General features: G+C 42.3%; 1 pseudogene; it reads left to right on the top strand.

The window, feature by feature from the left end:
- Positions 1-2,320: 2,320 nt before the first annotated feature.
- On the top strand, positions 2,321-3,299 carry LOC470623 (heterogeneous nuclear ribonucleoprotein A1-like; annotated as a pseudogene).
- Positions 3,300-13,582: the final 10,283 nt, after the last annotated feature.

Below are 13,582 nucleotides of genomic sequence, written 5' to 3'. Positions count from 1 at the left end.
CTTTCCCATTTTCCTCCTTATTAACTCACATAGCAAAGTATGTTTTGTGAATTGTCTGTTCTTAGGCAATGACTGCATGCATTTTCAAAATTTTTAATATCTGTCTACACACACACATGTTCATAAACATACCTGCATGTATGTAGGTATGTTCCTAGCTGAACCACAGCAGATCCTCTAATACAATTGTGTCCATAATTAAGGAATACTTCTCCATTCCTGCTGACTTCAAATTGCAAATATCTAGCCACATACACTATGTGGTAACTAGTCTCCTAAGATGGACACCAAATTTCACGCCTCGTGGTATCCATGCCCTCGTGTGGTTCTCTCCTACACCGACTTAAGATTTCCAATCGAAAGTGGTCAAAGTGGCACGGCACCAATTTCAGCCTTTAAAAGGACTGGCTGCTGCTTCTTCCTCCCTCTTGGAACATTCCATTTGTGGAATCCAGAGCCACAGTGTAAGAAGTACAGCCATGTAATTAGGGTGGGCGCAGTGGCTCATGCCTGCAATCCCAGCACTCTGGGAGGCTAAGGCGGGTGGATCACTTGAGGTCAGGGGTTCGAGACCAGCCTGGCGAACATGGTGAAACTATGTCTCTACTAAAAATACAAAACTTAGCCAGGCGTGGTGGCACATGCCTGCAATCCCAGCTACTCGGGAGGCTGAGGCAGAAGAATCGCTTGAACCTGGGAGGTGGAAGTTGCAGTGAGCTGAGATCATGCCATTGTACTCCAGCCTAGGCCTGGGTGACAGAGTGAGATTCTGTCTCAAAAAAGAAGGAAGGAAGTACAGCTACATGACTAGAAAGACCACACAGAGAGGCCATATGGAGAAGGAAAGAGACCTAGCTGTCTCAGGATCCCAGTTGCAACCACCAGTTGACCCCCACCACAGCCAACATCTTACTGCAGCCACAAGAAAGATCCCAGTTAAACCAGTAGAACTTCATGGCTGTGCTCAGTCAACCACAGAACAATGAGAGCTAATAAACTGGTTATTGTTTAAGTACTCATAAGTTTTAAGTTTAAGCAATACACGACCAAAACAGAACTTGATTCATAGAAGTAGGGTGTTGCCATAACAAAACCCTAAAACATATGGCATGGGCTTTGGAATTCAGTGGCAGGCAGAAGCTGGAAAGCTCCTTAAGGAGGTGAATAGTGAAGGCTCGAAGGACACCGAAGAAATTGCTATTGGAAACTGGAGAAAACGTGACCTGAATTATGTGCAGACCAATTAGCAAAACTATCCCCTGTAGCATGGAAGACAGGAAGAATATGTCGTAAACAGATAGCTCTGGCTAGGAGATTTTCAGTCAGAATGCGGTCAGCTTCTCTGTATCCATGGGTTCTGCCTCCACAGGTTCCTCATCCATTGGCTCAACCAACCATGGGTGGAAAATACTCAAATAAATAATAATAGTACAGCAATAAAAATAACACCCATTTTTAAAATGTAGTACCACTATTTACATAGCATTTACATTGTATCTGATATTATAAGTAATCTAGAGATGTTTTAAAGTATACGGAAGGATGTGCATAGTTTATATGCAAATACTCTACCATTTTATATAAGGGACTTGAGCATCCTCGCATTCTGGTATCTGCAGTGTTCCTGGAACCAATTCCCCACACATATGACTGTATCAAAAGCACCAACTGGCTTCTTTTGGCTGCCTGTGTTAACATACAGGAGGAGAAAAATGAACTAAAAAAGTAATTCTTCAGTTTTTAACCAAAATTAGGAGAAAATATACAGAATTTAGGACTTTCTGGATTCAAAAATAAAACTTTCTCTTTTCTAGCTCCTCCAGGCAGCAAAAGATCCTGGAAGAGATGACCTCACAGCAAAGATCAAATCCAGGACTCTTCTGGCAAAACATGATCCCAGGAGTAATTTTGCATCAGTGAGGTAGCCAATTTGTTGAGACCTTAGGAAGTGTTGAGGATATTCCTCATAGACCCTTTTATCTACACAGAAAGACTTCTAAGAACCTTAAATGGTATGTCTTATAGACACTCTCACCCAGACAATAGAGCTTCTAAGAATATTAAGACATTGTCCCACAGCACCCTGATTCACAGGCCAAGGTAGAGGGGGTCTGTCTCAGAAACAATTGTGTATGTGGCTTCTGTCTAATCGAGTGACCCTGTAAGGTTGATAGGACACTGGCACAGTTCAAGAGAACTGTACCATCAGCTTGGACTAAAAGATGCAAACATAGTTTAAAATGAAAAGAAGTCTGAGATATGTTCATCAGCTTGCTCCTTTCTGCCCGTGGACGCCGCCAAAGAAGCATCGTTGAAGTCTCTCTTCTTCCTGCTGTCATGTCTAAGTCAGAGTCTCCTAAAGAGCCCGAACAGCTGAGGAAACTCTTCATTGGAGGGTTGAGCTTTGAAACAACCGATGAGAGCCTGAAGAGCCATTTTGAGCAATGGGGGAACACTCACAGACTGTGTGGTGATGAGAGATCCAAACACCAAGTGCTCCACGGGCTTTGGTTTTGTCATATATGCCACTGTGGAGGAGGGGGATGCAGCCGTGAATGCCAGGCCACACAAGGTGGATGGAAGAGTCGTGGAACCAAAGAGAGCTGTCTCAAGAGAAGATTCTCAAAGACCAGGTGCCCACTTAACTGTGAAAAAGATATTTGTTGGTGGCATTAAAGAAGACACTGAAGAACATCACCTAAGAGATTATTTTGAGCAGTGTAGAAAAACTGAAGTGACTGAAATCATGACTGACAGAGTCAGTGGCAAGAAAAGGGGCTTTGCCTTTGTAATCTTTGACAACCATGACTCTGTGGATAAGATTGTCATTCAGAAATACCACACTGTGAATGGCCACAACTGTGAAGTTAGGAAAGCCCTGTGAAAGCAAGAGATGGCTAATGCTTCGTCCAGCCAAAGAGGTCGAAGTTGTTCTGGAAACTTTGGTCGTGGTCGTGGAGGTGGTTTTGGTGGGAATGACAACTTTGGTCATGGAGGAAACTTCAGTGGTCATGGTGGCTTTGGTGGCAGCCATGGTGGTGGTGGATATGGTGGCAGTGGGGATGGCTATAATGGATTTGGTAATGATGGAAGCAATTTTGGAAGTGGTGGAAGCTACAATGACTTTGGCAATTACAACAGTCTTCAAATTTTGGACCCATGAAGGGAGGATTGGAGGCAGAACCTCTGGACCCTATGGTGGTGGAGACCAATACTTAGCCAAACCATGAAACCAAGGTGGCTATGGCTGTTCCAGTAGCAGCAGTAGCTATGGCAGTGGCAGAAGCTTAGCAGGATAGGAGAGCCAGAGAAGTGACAGGGAAGCTACAAGTTACAACATATTTGTGAACCCAGCCAAACACAGTGGTGGCATGGCCTAGCTGCTACAAAGAAGACATGTTTTAGACAAGTACTCATGTGTATGGGCAAAAAGCTCGAGGACTGTATTTGTGACTAACTGTATAACAGGTTATTTTAGTTTCTGTTCTGTGGAAAGTGTAAAGCATTCCAACAAAGGATTTTGAAATGTAGATTTTTTTTTTGCACCCATGCTATTGATTGCTAAATGTAATAGTCTGATCGTGATGCTGAATAAATGTCTTTAAAAAAAATGAAAAGAAGTCGCTGGGCCATAAGTTTATATTGATAGAAAGAAAGCTGAGGAAGCTACTCAGCTGTAAATATAGGCCATTTCTTATGCAAAAGGAAAGATGACTCAGAGGGTGAAAACAAAAGCCTAAATGGTGGAACCAAGAGCCACAGAGGACCACTCTAGAGAGTAGAAATGAATTTTGGTCAAAGAATTGGCAAAATTTTCTCAACTTGATTTCAGAATTGCTATGAACCAGTAACTGCTCTATGCTTCCTGTTTTCCCTTTCACGAATGGGATTTCTATTTCAGTTTTTCATCACTGCCTAGCCATTGTATTTGTGTTTTGGGTGGGAAGCGGATTATTTGTCTTTTTACTTCATCAGTCTTCAGGTTGATGATAGCTGAACCCAAGAAACCTTAAGCTCGCCTAGATATGATTCAGATGACATGATCCTGGATTTAAAGCCCAAACCTGATGCCGTGGTATGAGTAGACTTCAATGGCCTTGGAAGGGAGAAAAATGTATTTTGCATGAAGGAAGGACATACATTATTGAGAAACAGAGGGTGGACTGTGGTGGCTAGTCTCTAAGGATGGCCATCCATTGTACCATGACACTCAGTATTCATATCCTTGCATAAAACCCTCCCACATTGAATCTGGGCTGGCCTGTGACTTGAGTTAACCAGTAGAATTCAGCAAAAGTGATGCTACACTATTTCTAAGCCTAGCCTTTAAAAGGATGGACTGATTTTTTTTCCTCCATCTTGGAATGCTGGCTTTGGGAAACCCTAAGCTGCCAGGTAAAAAGTCCCATGACAGAGGCCACATGGAGTGGCCATAAGAACAGAAGAGGTCTTCCAACTCAAATGTCCACCAATGATAGACTGGATTAAGAAAATGTGGCACATATACACTATGGAATACTATGCAGCCATAAAAAATGATGAGTTCATGTCTTTGTAGGGACATGGATGAAGCTGGAAACTATCATTCTCAGCAAGCTATCACAAGGACAAAAAACCAAACACCACATGTTCTCACTCATAGATGGGAATTGAACAATGAGAACACATGGACACAGGAAGCGGGACATCACAATGGGGCCTGCTGTGGGGTTGGGGGAGGGGGGAGGGATAGCATTTGGAGATATACCTAATGTTAAATGACGAGTTACTGGGTGCAGCACACCAACATGGCACATGTATATATATGTAACTAACCTGCATGTTGTGCACATGTACCCTAAAACTTTGAGTATAATTAAAAAAGAAAAAAAAAGAACAGAAGAGGTCTTGAGTCTACTTAGAGAATGAACAGGCACATTGATCGCAGTAAAGTCCAGATGACTCTAACCACAGTCACCAACTGACGGCAACCATATGAGAAATTCCAAGTGAAACGAGCAGAACTGCCCACCTGAGTCAACCCATGAAACTATGAGAGATAATAAAACGATGGTTATTTTAAGCCACTAGGTTTTAGAGATACTTGTTAACAGCAAAGATGATCAAAACATACTTATTTGCATGACTCCCGAGGACTCCATGGCAATGAGTTTGAACCTATGTACAACCAAGTTTCAGAAATATATAGGCATGTCCAGTGGGCTTGGGAAGAGGGCCACCATAAGCCAGACTCCAGAGAGGAGTCTGCCACAGTGAGCCAGGCCTGAGGATAAGTGTTTAATAGATGGAAACATTTGTTCTGAGTTCAAATGAGGCTCAACTCAAGCCACCCTCATCCAACCACCTGGTTCCCTATATACTATGGGGCTAAAAAGCAAAAGCAAGATTATCAGAAAAAAAAGTTATAAAAAAAAACCTTATCATTATGAACCTAAGCAATTCTGCCAGAAAGATATCTTTTTTCTCTTCCACCTCACTCTCATCCCTTGTCCCAATCCCTACCGAAGAGTGGAGCAAAAAAAAATGTAACCAACAAGCCAGAGAAAGGAGTGAACACCAAAGGTGGGAAACAGGTTAGTTCCCCTGGGTACACACTCCAAGTACACCAATAGAGAGGTTAGGCACCATCAATGTGGTGGACAATGTGGACAAATCGTTATTAATAATTAATGAGGGACAATGAGGGAAGCTGCCAAAACAGAAGGCTGGCAGACATAGGATGTTGACATAAACTACATGAGAAACAAACTCCCATTTTTGTAGATTCACAGAGAGAAGAAAGATTGAGGTAAGGTGAGAAGGTAAGGTGAGCGATGCTATTAATTGACTCACATATAGGGAAAAACAGTTGAAGTCATCTCATCCAGGAGCCAGAAGCTTGTTGGGGACATTTGGGTTACATATGTGAATCCTTTATTGAACTTATCACAGAGAGCAAATACCTTATTCTTAATCATCTTTCTATCTGTAGTTCCCAGGACCATGCCTGGTACAGAGTAGGTCTCAATCAGTATTGGCTTAGAAATATTATGGCAATCAGAAATAAATAAAAAAGTGGCTTGGTGTGGTGGCTCACACCTGTAGTCCCAGCACTTTGGGAGGCCGAGGTGGGCAGATCACTTGAGGTCAGGAGTTTGAGACCAGCCTGGCAAACATGGCAAAACCACATCTCTACTAAAAAATACAAAAAAAAAATAGCCAGGCATTGTGGTGCAGGCCTGTAATCCCAGCTACTTGGTAGGCTGAGGCAGGAGAATTGCTTGAACCCAGGAAGCAGAGATTGCAGTGAGCCAAGATGATGCCACTGCACTCCAGCCTGGGCAACAGAGTGAGACTCTGTTTCAAAAAAAAAGAGAGAGCTGTTTCAAGATGGCCGAATAGGAACAGCTTCAGTCTGCAGCTCCCAGTGTGATCAATGCAGAAGACGGGTGATTTCTGCATTTCCAACTGAGGTACCTGGTTCATCTCATTGGTTCTGGTTGGACAGTGGGCGCAGCCCACAGAGGGCGAGCCGAAGCAGGGCGGGGTGTCACCTCACCCAGGAAGCATGAAGGATCAGGGGATTTCCCTTTCCTAGCCAAGGGAAGTCGTGACAAATTGTACCTGGAAAAATGGGACACTCCCACTCAAATACTGCACTTTTCCAACCATCTTAGAAAACGGCACACCAGGAGATTATATCCTGCCCCTGGTTCAGTGGGTCCCATGCCCACAAAGCCTTGCTCACTGCTAGTACAGCAGTCTGAGATCGGCCTGCGAGGCAGCAGCCCAGCAGGGGGAGGGGCGTCTGCCATTGCTGAGGCTTGAGTAGGTAAACAAAGTGGCTGGGAAGCTCGAACTGGGCAGAGCACACTGCAGCACAGCAAGGCTTGCTGCCTCTATAGGCTCCATCTCTGGGGGCAAGGCATAGCTGAACAAAAGGCAGAGAAACATCTGCAGACTTAAACATCCCTGTCTGACAGCTCTGAAGAGAGCAGTGGTTCTCCCAGCATGGTGTTTGAGCTCTGAGAACAGACAGACTGCCCCCTCAAGTGGGTCCCTGACCCCCATGTAGCCTAACTGGGAGACACCTTCCAGTAGGGGCTGACTGACACCTCATACTGCCGTGTGCCCCTCTGTGACAAAGCTTCCAGAGGAAGGATCAGGCAGCAATATTTGCTGTTCTGCAATATTTGCTGTTCTACAGCCTCCACTGGTGATACCCAGGCACACAGGGTCTGAAATGAATCTCCAGCAAATTCCAACAGACCTGCAGCCAAGGGACCTGACTGTTAGAAGGAAAAATAACAAACAGAAAGGGATAGCATCAACATCAACAAAAAGGACATCCACACCAAAACCCCATCTGTAGGTCACCAACATCAAAGACCAAAGGTAGATAAAACCACAAAGATGGGAGAAACCAGAACAGAAAAGCTGAAAATTCTAAAAACCAGAGCACCTCTTCTCCTTCAAAGGATCGCAGCTCCTCGCCAGCAACGGAACAAAGCTGGATGGAGAATGACTTTGACAAGTTGACAGAAGTAGGCTTCAGAAGGTTGGTAATGACAAACTTCTCCAAGCTAAAGGAGGATGTTTGAACCCATCGCAAGGAAGCTAAAAACCTTGAAAAAGATTAGACAATTGGCTAACTAGAATAAACAGTGTAGAGAAGACTTTAAATGAGCTGATAGAGCTGAAAACCATGGCACAAGAACTACATGACACATGCCCAAGCTTCAATACCTGATTCAATCAAGTGGAAGAAAGGGTATCAGTGATTGAAGATGAAATTAATGAAATAAAGCAAGAAGTTTAGAGAAAAAAGAGTAAAAAGAAATGAACAAAGCCTCCAAGAAATATACGACTATGTAAAAAGACCAAATCTACGTTTGATTGATGTACCTGAAAGTGACGAGAATGAAACCAAGTTGGAAAACACTCTTCAGGATATTATCCAGGAGAACTTTCCCAACCTAGCAAGGAAGGCCAACATTCAAATTCAGGAAATACATAGAACACCAAAAAGATGCTCCCCAAGAAGAACAACCCCAAGACACATAATTGTCAGATTCACCAAGGTTGAAATGAAGGAAAAAATGTTAAGGGAAGCCAGAGAGAAAGGTCAGGTTACCCACAAAGGGAAGCCCATCAGACTAACAGTGGATCTCTTGGCAGAAACTCTACAAGCCAGAAGAGAGTGGGGTCAATATTCAACATTCTTAAAGAAAAGAATTTTTAACCCAGAATTTCATATCCAGCCAAACTAAGCTTCATAAGTGAAGGAGAAATAAAATCCCTTAAAGACAAGCAAATGCTGAGAGATTTTGTCACCACCAGGCCTGTCTTACAAGAGCTCCTGAAGGAAGCACTAAACATGGAAAGGAAAAACTGTACCAGCCACTGCAAAAACATGCCAAATTGTAAAGACCATCGACACTAGGAAGAAACCGCATCAATTAATGGGCAAAATAACAAGCTAACATCATAATGACAGGATCAAATTCACACATAACAATATTTACCTTAAAAATAAATGGGCTAAATGTTCCAATTAAAAGACACAGACTGGCAAATTGGATAAAGAGTCAAGACCCATCAGTGTGCTGTATTCAGCAGACACATCTCATGCTCAAAGACACACATAGGCTGAAAATAAAGGGATAGAGGAAGATCTACCAAGCAAATGGAGAACAAAAAAAAGCAGGGGTAGCAATCTTAGTCTCTGATGAAACAGACTTTAAACCAACAAAAATCAAAAGAGACAAAGAAGGCCGTTACATAATGGTAAAGGGATCAATTCAACAAGAAGAGTTAACTATCCTAAATACATATGCACCCAATACAGGAGCACCCAGATTCATAAAGCAAGTCCCTGGAGACCTACAAAGAGACTTAGACTCCCACACAATAATAATGGGAGACTTTAACACCCCACTGTCAATATTGGACAGATCAATGAGACAGAAGGTTAACAAGGATACCCAGGACTTGAACTCAGCTCTGCACCAAGTGGACCTAATAGACATCTACAGAACTCTTCACCCCAAATCAACAGAATATACATTCTTCTCAGCACCACATCGCACTTATTCCAAAATTGACCACATAGTTGGAAGTAAAGCACTCCTCAGCAAATGGAAAAGAATAGAAATCACAACAAACTATCTCTCAGACCACAGTGCAATCAAATTCGAACTCAGGATTAAGAAACTCACTCAAAACAGCTCAACTACATGGAAACTGAATAACCTGCTCCTGAATGACTACTGGGTAAATACCGAAATGAAGGCAGAAATAAAGATGTTCTTTGAAATCAATGAGAAAAAAGACACAACGTACCAGAATCTCTGGGACACATTTAAAGCAGTGTGTAGAGGGAAATTTATAGCACTAAATGCCCACAAGAGAAAGCAGGAAAGATCTAAAATCAATACCCTAGCACCACAATTAAAAGAACCAGAGAAGCAAGAGCAAACAAATTCAAAAGCCAGCAGAAGGCAAGAAATAACTAAGATCAGAGCAGAACTGAAGGAGATAGAGACACAAAAAAACCTTCAAAAAATCAATGAATCCAGGAGCTGGTTTTTTGCAAAGATCAACAGAACTGATAGACTGCTAGCAAGACTAATGAAGAAGAAAAGAGGGAAGAATCAAATAGACATGATAAAAAATTATAAAGGGGATATCACCACCAATCCCACGGAAATACAAACTACCATCAGAGAATACTAAAAACACCTCTATGCAAATAAACTAGAAAATCTAGAAGAAATGGATGAATTCCTGGACACATACACTCTCCCAAGACTAAAGCAGGAAGAAGTGGAATTTCTGAATAGACCAATAACAGGCTCTGAAATTGAGCCAATAATTAATAGCCCGCCAACCAAAAAAAGTCCAAGACCAGACAGATTCACAGCCTAATTCTACCAGAGGTACAAAGAGAAGCTGGTACCATTCCTTCTGAAACTATTCCAATGAAAAGAAAAAGAGGGAATCTTCCCTAACTCATTTTATGAGGCCAGCATCATCCTGATACCAAAGTCTGGAAGAGACACAACAAAAAAAGAGAATTTTAGACCAATATCCCTGATGAAGATCAATGCAAAAATCCTCAATAAAATACTGGCAAACCGAATTCAGCAGCACATCAGAAAGCTTATCTACCATGATCAAGTCGGCTTCATCCCTGGGATGCAAGTCTGGTTCAACATACACAAATCAATAAATGTTAATCCTTCACATAAACAGAACCAATGACAGAAACCACATGTTTATCTCAATAGATGCAGAAAAAGTCTTCAACAAAATTCAACAGCCTTTCATGCTAAAAACTCTCAATAAACTAGGTATTGATGGAACGTATCTCAAAATAATAAGAGCTATTTATGACAAACCCACAGCCAATATCATACTGAATGGGCAAAAACTGGAAGCATTCCCTTTGAAAACCAGCACAAGACAAGGATGCCCTCTCTCACCACTCCTATTCAACATAGAGTTGGAAGTTCTGGCCAGGGCAATCAGGCAAGAGAAATAAATAAAGGGTATTGAATTAGGAAAAGAGGAAGTCAAATTGTTCCTGTTTGCAGATGACATGATTGTATATTTAGAAAACCCCATCGTCTCAGCCCAAAATCTCCTTAAGCTGATAAGCAACTTCAGCAAAGTCTCAGGATACAAAATCAATGTGCAAAAATCACAAGCATTCTTATACACCAATAACAGACAGACAGAGAGCCAAATCATGAGTGAACTCCCATTCACAATTACTTCAAAGAGAATAAAATACCTAGGAATCCAACTTACAAGGGATGTGAAGGACTTCTTCAAGGAGAACTACAAACTACTGCTCAATGAAATAAAAGAGGACACAAACAAATGGAAGAACATTCCATGCTCACGGATAGGAAGAATCAATATCATGAAAATGGCCATACTGCCCAAGGTAATTTATAGATTCAATGCCACCCCATCAAGCTACCAAAGACTTTCTTCACAGAATTGGAAAAAACTACTTTAAACTACTTTAGAGTTCATATGGAACTAAAAAAGAGCTTTAGTCATGTGAGGGAAGCTCCTAGAAGTCTTCTTTCCATGTCTGTTAAATCTCAAATATCTTCAGCTTAAAATAATTTTCATACCAACTGTAGGGTTCCAAGTGGGTCCCCATATCCCTTTTATATCTTAGACTAATCCATAGCCACATTGACATTCCTCCGTGTCTTAAAATTTTTTAAATGTCTTTATGTCAGAAAACTTTCAGTTTTAATCATAGAAAACCCAACTCAAATATATTTTAAGTATGAAGGAGAATTTCTTGATTCACCTACCTGGAAAGTTCAAGAGTAGATGTTACCAAGCTCTCTTTCTTCAGCTATCAGCTTTGCTTTCTTCTATATTGGCTTTTTTCTCAGGCAAACTCCCTCTTATGGTGGGAAGGTGGGAAGGAAGCCCCTCTCCCAGTTGCTCTAGCAAATGTGTCGAATTAGCTCGTGAGCTTAAGTGAATAATAGACCCATCAATGGACCAATTACTGTGGCCAGTGTGGTTCCAACTAGCTAAGCCCAGGTTATACGCCCACCCCTGGACCATGCTGTGGGCTCAACTTTTCTGAAGCTCACATATTTACAGGAGTAAAGAGGTTGTGCTGCTGCAGAAAAAGAGGTCAAGATACCTAATGCTAAATGACGAGTTAATGGGTGCAGCAAACCAACATGGCACATGTATACATATGTAACAAACCTGCACGTTGTGCACATGTACCCTAGAACTTAAAGTATAATAATAAGAAAAAGAAAGAAAGAAATGAAAAAGTTATAATGACCTGAACTGGAGTCAAATATGCATTATGGATTCATCTGTTATTTGGAATGGCCCTTTGTGTTTAAGTCAAACTATGATTGCAGTATGTCAGGTGGAAAAGTCACTGGTAAATACTAAGAGTAAAATATGAGTCATCCCAATTGACATTGGCTATAACTCAACCAAACTGGGGGATGTCCAGAAATATAGTCAATCGGTGATGGGAGAGAGGTGTGATAATGAGTCTTTTTACTATTATAGGAATCCATTTGTCTCATCAATCACCTTCCATGTGCAGAAAGCTAAGGGGAATAATACCATCTCCTTAAGAAAGTGACAGATCAAGACAAAGCACACACACTTACTGAGAACCAGTTTACACAGTATAGAAAGGTCCTGTTAATTATGTTACTTCTCCTGATACCTTCCTTAATAAACACCCTGAGGTTACTAGGATAACATGAGGAAGTCGGAGCCTAGTCTGACTAATGGATACTCAGGAAACTTTATTGATTTCATGATACCAAGCTCCAGGACTCAACTTTGATAAAGGTTATATGAAGTATTAGATTGGTGCAAAAGTAGTTGCGGTTTTTGCCATTAGTTTGAATGGGGGAAAAAAAAACCGCAATTACTTTTGCAGCAACCTAGTATGTCCCTCTCCGTGGCACAGTACTTTTCACAATTCCTGCCCAGTTCAGTTTCTCCCTCCTATTGTTACCAGACCCCACCACTCACCCAAGTTAGCCTTTGGGTCGGGGTTTTCCTTAGTATTGTCGCTTCCTGGTCGCCAGAAAGATGTTGCCGGACCCCATGGGTCGGTATGGACATGAAGCAACAATATTAAGGAAACCCCCGACCGAAAGGCTAACTTGGGTGAGTGGGGGGGGTCCAGTAACCTCTTTCTGGTGAACCACTGAAGGGACTATAGTGCGGAAATCCCCGACCCAAAGGCTCACTTTGGATAAGTGGGGTGGGGTCTGGTAACGTCTTTATGGCGAACCATGTTAGGGATGATACTGAAGGAAACCCCCAACCCCCACCCCCCACCCCCACCCAAAGGAAATAGACTGCAGCACTGATTGGCCGATTTGGGGTAAGTGGTGGGGTACCCGGGTAAATGATGAGATTGGGTTAGAGGCCCAATTTAGGACCATGTTTAGCATATCATCAAGAAATAACCATAAAAATGGGCAACCAGGGCCGGGCGCAGCGGCTCACGCCTATAATCCCAGCATTCTGGGAGGCCGAGGTGGGTGGATCACAAGGTCAGGAGATTGAGACCATCCTGACTAACACGGTGAAACCCCGTCTCTACTAAAAAAAAAAAAAAAAAAAAAAAATTAGCCGGTCCTGGTGGCACGTGCCTGTAGTCCCAGCTACTTGGGAAGCTGAGGCAGAAGAATGGGGTGAACCCGAGAGGCAGAGTTTGCAGTGAGCCGAGATCGAGCCGCTGCACTCCAGCCTGGGCGACAGAGTGAGACTCCGTCTCAAAAAAAAAAAAAAGAAAGGGCAACCAGCAGCTCTCGGGGCTGCTCTGTCTATGGAGTAGCTATTCTTTTATTCCTTTGCTTTCTTTGCTTTCCCAATAAACTTGCTTTTACTTTACTCTATCAACTTGCCCTGAATTCTTTCTTGCGTGAAATCCAAGAACCCTCTACTGGGGTCTATCCGCACCCCTTTCCAGTAACACTGTCATCATTCAAACCACACCCAATAATAATTAGGAAGACTATTGTCAGGAGAAACTGCAAATATAATTTCCTTCAATTCAGTTTGGGTTTTTTTTTTTTTT

The sequence above is a fragment of the Pan troglodytes genome, chromosome 13, assembly GCF_028858775.2.
Source record: "Pan troglodytes isolate AG18354 chromosome 13, NHGRI_mPanTro3-v2.0_pri, whole genome shotgun sequence".
In the NCBI taxonomy this organism is placed as follows: domain Eukaryota; kingdom Metazoa; phylum Chordata; class Mammalia; order Primates; family Hominidae; genus Pan; species Pan troglodytes.
Note: the sequence above shows the minus strand (reverse complement) of the source record. Positions and strands in the feature narration are given on the sequence as shown.